This window comes from Rutidosis leptorrhynchoides, chromosome 2, assembly GCF_046630445.1.
Source record: "Rutidosis leptorrhynchoides isolate AG116_Rl617_1_P2 chromosome 2, CSIRO_AGI_Rlap_v1, whole genome shotgun sequence".
Lineage (NCBI taxonomy): Eukaryota > Viridiplantae > Streptophyta > Magnoliopsida > Asterales > Asteraceae > Rutidosis > Rutidosis leptorrhynchoides.
In genome coordinates this window covers 285,015,468-285,022,953 of record NC_092334.1, presented here as the reverse complement: position 1 = coordinate 285,022,953, position 7,486 = coordinate 285,015,468, and positions in this window count along the sequence as shown.

Genomic DNA, 7,486 nt, shown 5'->3' with positions numbered 1-7,486 from the left:
AAGTTGATAAGCCAAGGGGTTCATACATCCCTTGTGAAAGGTTTTTCTGTATCTTTATCCATGATGCTGTCACTGTTTGCAGAAATGCAAATATTTTTGTATCAGGTACTCATGGATTACAGATGAAACGATTTGGGGAGCTGAAGATGAATACCCCAGTGATTTCTGACAATCAATTCACTGCGTCGATTCCAAATTGGCTTGTGGGGATAGCTGTACCCCAAGACGCTCAAATGCGCTCTTATTTTGAGGCTGTAGGAATACCTCTTCCGAACCTGGCACAACAAAAACAAGTTGAACCCGCCGTGGTTCCAGCCCCAGAGGTTGTAGAGGAACCTTTAGTACAACCACCCGAACCAGCTAATCCTCCACTTAGGGTGAACCTCAAACGTTCTAAGGTAGCACACCAAGCTCAACCCATGAGGATCAGGGAGCCTAGTTCACCTAGGATTGAACCAACCCTTTCAACAACACCCGAAGTGAGCAGTGACACTGATTCTTCAGCAACTAAGTCATCTCCGGAACCTTCTCCTAACAGAACTCGATTTATACCTGATGAGATGATTCAGACTCTGCCAACCCAACGAGTAACTAGATCCAGGACTTCGACACCCATCGTTCGCCAAACAGTTACTCCAACTGTTGGTGATACCGACCAAGACCTAGAACCATTTAGGTCACCCTCACCCATCTCCGTATCACATCCAATAATAATAGTAAGCCCTATGCTAAATGAAGCGCAAGCTTCGGTAGGCAAGAGATCTAAACCCAAGGATGGTAAAAAGACCACTAAGCCCATCTAATCTAAACATGACTTAATAATAAATCCTACACAGCAAGATGCTTCGGCATCTAAGGAAGTAAAGTCTTCCTCTGCAGTAAAGTCTGCGTTGACTCAATCGATTGAGGAAACTCAATCATTGAAGTCCAGAACGGCTGAAGGGGAGCTAAAAAGTCTTGAAAAGGCACCCTGCATATCGGCTGGAAATCCTCATGTGCCTTAACGTACAACAGGGTCTCGAGGTCCAGCTTATCTTGATGAGGGAGATCTGCCGTGTCCCATGAAAATGAGTCAACATGATAATCTTTCGGGATATTTATCAGACTTCCAGCAGACTGATCCTTTGGTTCATGAAAGTGATCCATTGGTTCAAACCACTTTTCTTTCGAATTCTGAAACTCAGGGTCTGGAGGATGAGTCGTTAACTGAAAGAGATGTACCACCTCATGGTATATCAATGATTTCAGGAGTCAGAGATAGCAATATCTCTGCGAGATCAAAACCGACGGGTAGTTCTACTACTTTGTCAGAGTCCCATGAGACTGAATTCATGGAGGCGGATGCTTCGAAAGAAACTTCACCGGCGAAAACTCCGGTTGTTGCCCAACCTCCATCAGAAGGGGATATCACGAATCTGACTAGTAGTATGTATAGCCCTACATATAAGAATAATACCACACAAACATCCTTACCTACCCTCACGGAAACTCATGTAGCAACCCGACCAAATCATGTTTGACGGCGCTGTCTACGTTGAAATGTCCCGTTCTTATTGATTAAAAACGTTCCATATTAATTGATTTCGTTGCGAGGTTTTGACCTCTATATGAGACGTTTTTCAAAGACTGCATTCATTTTAAAACAAACCATAACCTTTATTTCATCAATAAAGGTTTAAAAATCTTTACGTAGATTATCAAATAATGATAATCTAAAATATCCTGTTTACACACGACCATTACATAATGGTTTACAATACAAATATGTTACAACCAAATAAGTTTCTTGAATGCAGTTTTTACACAATATCATACAAACATGGACTCCAAATCTCGTCCTTATTTAAGTATGCGACAGCGGAAGCTCTTAATAATCACCTGAGAATAAACATGCTTAAAACGTCAACAAAAATGTTGGTGAGTTATAGGTTTAACCTATATATATCAAATCATAATAATAGACCACAAGATTTCATATTTCAATACACATCCTATACATAGAGATAAAAATCATTCATATGGTGAACACCTGGTAACCGACATTAACAAGATGCATATATAAGAATATCCCCATCATTCCGGGACACCCTTCGGATATGATATAAATTTCGAAGTACTAAAGCATCCGGTACTTTGGATGGGGTTTGTTAGGCCCAATAGATCTATCTTTAGGATTCGCGTCAATTAGGGTGTCTGTTCCCTAATTCTTAGATTACCAGACTTATTAAAAGAGGCATATTCGATTTCGATAATTCAACCATAGAATGTAGTTTCACGTACTTGTGTCTATTTTGTAAATCATTTATAAAACCTGCATGTATTCTCATCCCAAAAATATTAGATTTTAAAAGTGGGACTATAACTCACTTTCACAGATTTTTACTTCGTCGGGAAGTAAGACTTGGCCACTAGTTGATTCACGAACCTATAAAAATATATACATATATATCAAAGTATGTTCAAAATATATTTACAACACTTTTAATATATTTTGATGTTTTAAGTTTATTAAGTCAGCTGTCCTCGTTAGTAACCTACAACTAGTTGTCCACAGTTAGATGTACAGAAATAAATCGATAAATATTATCTTGAATCAATCCACGACCCAGTGTATACGTATCTCAGTATTGATCACAACTCAAACTATATATATTTTGGAATCAACCTCAACCCTGTATAGCTAACTCCAACATTCACATATAGAGTGTCTATGGTTGTTCCGAAATATATATAGATGTGCGACATGATAGGTCGAAACATTGTATACGTGTCTATGGTATCTCAAGATTACATAACATACAATACAAGTTGATTAAGTTATGGTTGGAATAGATTTGTTACCAATTTTCACGTAGCTAAAATGAGAAAAATTATCCAATCTTGTTTTACCCATAACTTCTTCATTTTAAATCCGTTTTGAGTGAATCAAATTGCTATGGTTTCATATTGAACTCTATTTTATGAATCTAAACAGAAAAATTATAGGTTTATAGTCGGAAAAATAAGTTACAAGTCGTTTTTGTAAAGGTAGTCATTTCAGTCTAAAGAACGACGTCTAGATGACCATTTTAGAAAACATACTTCCACTTTGAGTTTAACCATAATTTTGGATATAGTTTCATGTTCATAATAAAAATCATTTTCTCAGAATAACAACTTTTAAATCAAAGTTTATCATAGTTTTTAATTAACTAACCCAAAACAGCCCGCGGTGTTACTACGACGGCGTAAATCCGATTTTACGGTGTTTTTCGTGTCTCCCGGTTTTAAATCATTAAGTTAGCATATCATATAGATATAGAACATGTGTTTAGTTGATTTTAAAAGTCAAGTTAGAAGGATTAACTTTTGTTTGCGAACAAGTTTAGAATTAACTAAACTATGTTCTAGTGATTACAAGTTTAAACCTTCGAATAAGATAGCTTTATATGTATGAATCGAATGATGTTATGAACATCATTACTACCTTAATTTCCTTGGATAAAACTACTGGAAAAGAGAAAAATGGATCTAGCTTCAACGGATCCTTGGATGGCTCGAAGTTCTTGAAGCAGAATCATGACACGAAAACAAGTTCAAGTAAGATCATCACTTGAAATAAGATTGTTATAGTTATAGAAATTGAACCAAAGTTTGAATATGATTATTACCTTGTATTAGAATGATAACCTACTGTAAGAAACAAAGATTTCTTGAAGTTGGATGATCACCTTACAAGATTGGAAGTGAGCTAGCAAACTTGAAAGTATTCTTGATTTTATGTAACTAGAACTTGTAGAATATATGAAGAATACTTAGAACTTGAAGATAGAACTTGAGAGAGATCAATTAGATGAATAAAATTGAAGAATGAAAGTGTTTGTAGGTGTTTTTGGTTGTTGGTGTATGGATTAGATATAAAGGATATGTAATTTTGTTTTCATGTAAATAAGCCATGAATGATTACTCATATTTTTGTAATTTTATGAGATATTTCATGCTAGTTGCCAAATGATGGTTCCCACATGTGTTAGGTGACTCACATGGGCTGTTAAGAGCTGATCATTGGAGTGTATATACCAATAGTACATACATCTAAAAGCTGTGTATTGTACGAGTACGAATACGGGTGCATACGAGTAGAATTGTTGATGAAACTGAACGAGGATGTAATTGTAAGCATTTTTGTTAAGTAGAAGTATTTTGATAAGTGTATTGAAGTATTTCAAAAGTGTATAAATACATATTAAAACACTACATGTATATACATTTTAACTGAGCCGTTAAGTCATCGTTAGTCGTTACATGTAAGTGTTGTTTTGAAACCTTTATGTTAACGATCTTGTTAAATGTTGTTAACCCAATGTTTATAATATCAAATGATATGTTAGTAGTCTTGTTTATATGTATATAACTCATTGTTAATATACTTATGGAGATACTTACTTATCATAATCTCATGTTAACCATATGTATACCCATATATATATCGTCATGTCGTTTTTACAAGTTTTAACGTTCGTGAATCGCCGGTCAACTTGGGTGGTCAATTGTCTATATGAAACATATTTCAATTAATCAAGTCTTAACAAGTTTGATTGCTTAACATGTTGGAAACATTTAATCATGTAAATATCAATCTCAATTAATATATATAAACATGGAAAAGTTCGGGTCACTACAGTACCTACTCGTTAAATAAATTTCGTCCCGAAATTTTAAGTTGTTGAAGGTGTTGACGAATCTTCTGGAAATAGATGCGGGTATTTCTTCTTCATCTGATCTTCACGCTCCCAGGTGAACTCGGGTCCTCTATGAGCATTCCATCGAACCTTAACAATTGGTATCTTGTTTTGCTTAAGTCTTTTAACCTCACGATCCATTATTTCGACGGGTTCTTCGATGAATTGGAGTTTTTCGTTGATTTGGATTTCATCTAACGGAATAGTGAGATCTTCTTTAGCAAAACATTTCTTCAAATTCGAGACGTGGAAAGTGTTATGTACAGCCGCGAGTTGTTGAGGTAACTCAAGTCGGTAAGCTACTGGTCCGACACGATCAATAATCTTGAATGGTCCAATATACCTTGGATTTAATTTCCCTCGTTTACCAAATCGAACAACGCCTTTCCAAGGTGCAACTTTAAGCATGACCATCTCTTCAATTTCAAATTCTATATCTTTTCTTTTAATGTCAGCGTAGCTCTTTTGTCGACTTTGGGCGGTTTTCAATCGTTGTTGAATTTGGATGATCTTCTCGGTAGTTTCTTGTATAATCTCCGGACCCGTAATCTGTCTATCCCCCACTTCACTCCAACAAATCGGAGACCTGCACTTTCTACCATAAAGTGCTTCAACCGGCGCCATCTCAATGCTTGAATGGTAGCTGTTGTTGTAGGAAAATTCTGCTAACGGTAGATGTCGATCCCAACTGTTTCCGAAATCAATAACACATGCTCGTAGCATGTCTTCAAGCGTTTGTATCGTCCTTTCGCTCTGCCCATCAGTTTGTGGATGATAGGCAGTACTCATGTCTAGACGAGTTCCTAATGCTTGCTGTAATGTCTGCCAGAATCTTGAAATAAATCTGCCATCCCTATCAGAGATAATAGAGATTGGTATTCCATGTCTGGAGACGACTTCCTTCAAATACAGTCGTGCTAACTTCTCCATCTTGTCATCTTCTCTTATTGGCAGGAAGTGTGCTGATTTGGTGAGACGATCAACTATTACCCAAATAGTATCAAAACCACTTGCAGTCCTTGGCAATTTAGTGATGAAATCCATGGTAATGTTTTCCCATTTCCATTCTGGGATTTCGGGTTGTTGAAGTAGACCTGATGGTTTCTGATGCTCAGCTTTGACCTTAGAACACGTCAAACATTCTCCTACGTATTTAGCAACATCGACTTTCATACCCGGCCACCAAAAATGTTTCTTGAGATCCTTGTACATCTTCCCCGTTCCAGGATGTATTGAGTATCTGGTTTTATGAGCTTCTCTAAGTACCATTTCTCTCATATCTCCAAATTTTGGTACCCAAATCCTTTTAGCCCTATACCGGGTTCCGTCTTCCCGAATATTAAGATGCTTCTCCGATCCTTTGGGTATTTCATCCTTTAAATTTCCCTTTTTTAAAACTCCTTGTTGCGCCTCCTTTATTTGAGTAGTAAGGTTATTATGAATCATTATATTCATAGATTTTACTCGAATGGGTTCTCTGTCCTTCCTGCTCAAGGCATCGGCTACCACATTTGCCTTCCCCGGGTGGTAACGAATCTCAAAGTCGTAATCATTCAATAATTCAATCCACCTACGCTGCCTCATATTCAGTTGTTTCTGATTAAATATGTGTTGAAGACTTTTGTGGTCGGTATATATAATACTTTTGACCCCATATAAGTAGTGCCTCCAAGTCTTTAATGCAAAAACAACCGCGCCTAATTCCAAATCATGCGTCGTATAATTTTGTTCGTGAATCTTCAATTGTCTAGACGCATAAGCAATCACCTTCGTTCGTTGCATTAATACACAACCGAGACCTTGCTTTGATGCGTCACAATAAATCACAAAATCATCATTCCCTTCAGGCAATGACAATATAGGTGCCGTAGTTAGCTTTTTCTTCAATAACTGAAACGCTTTCTCTTGTTCATCATTCCATTCAAATTTCTTCCCTTTATGCGTTAATGCAGTCAAGGGTTTTGCTATTCTGGAAAAGTCTTGGATGAACCTTCTGTAGTAACCAGCTAGTCCTAAAAACTGGCGTATGTGTTTCGGAGTTTTCGGGGTTTCCCACTTTTCAACAGTTTCTATCTTTGCCGGATCCACCTTAATACCTTCTTTGTTCACTATGTGACCGAGGAATTGAACTTCTTCCAACCAAAATGCACACTTTGAAAACTTAGCGTACAATTCTTCCTTCCTCAATACTTCTAACACCTTTCTCAAATGTTCACCGTGTTCTTGGTCATTCTTTGAGTAAATAAGTATGTCATCAATGAAAACAATGACAAACTTGTCAAGGTATGGTCCACACACTCGGTTCATAAGGTCCATGAACATAGCGGGTGCATTAGTTAAACCAAACGGCATGACCATAAACTCATAATGACCGTAACGTGTTCTGAAAGTAGTCTTTGGAATATCATCTTCTTTCACCCGCATTTGATGATACCCGGAACGTAAGTCAATCTTTGAATAAACAGACGAGCCTTGTAGTTGATCAAATAAGTCGTCGATTCTTGGTAGTGGGTAGCGGTTCTTGATGGTAAGTTTGTTCAACTCTCGGTAGTCGATACACAACCTGAATGTACCATCTTTCTTCTTGACAAACAAAACAGGAGCTCCCCACGGTGATGTGCTTGGTCGAATGAAACCACGCTCTAAAAGTTCTTGTAATTGGCTTTGCAGTTCTTTCATCTCGCTGGGTGCGAGTCTGTAAGGAGCACGAGCTATTGGTGCAGCTCCTGGTACAAGATCTATTTGAAATTCAACGGATCGATGTG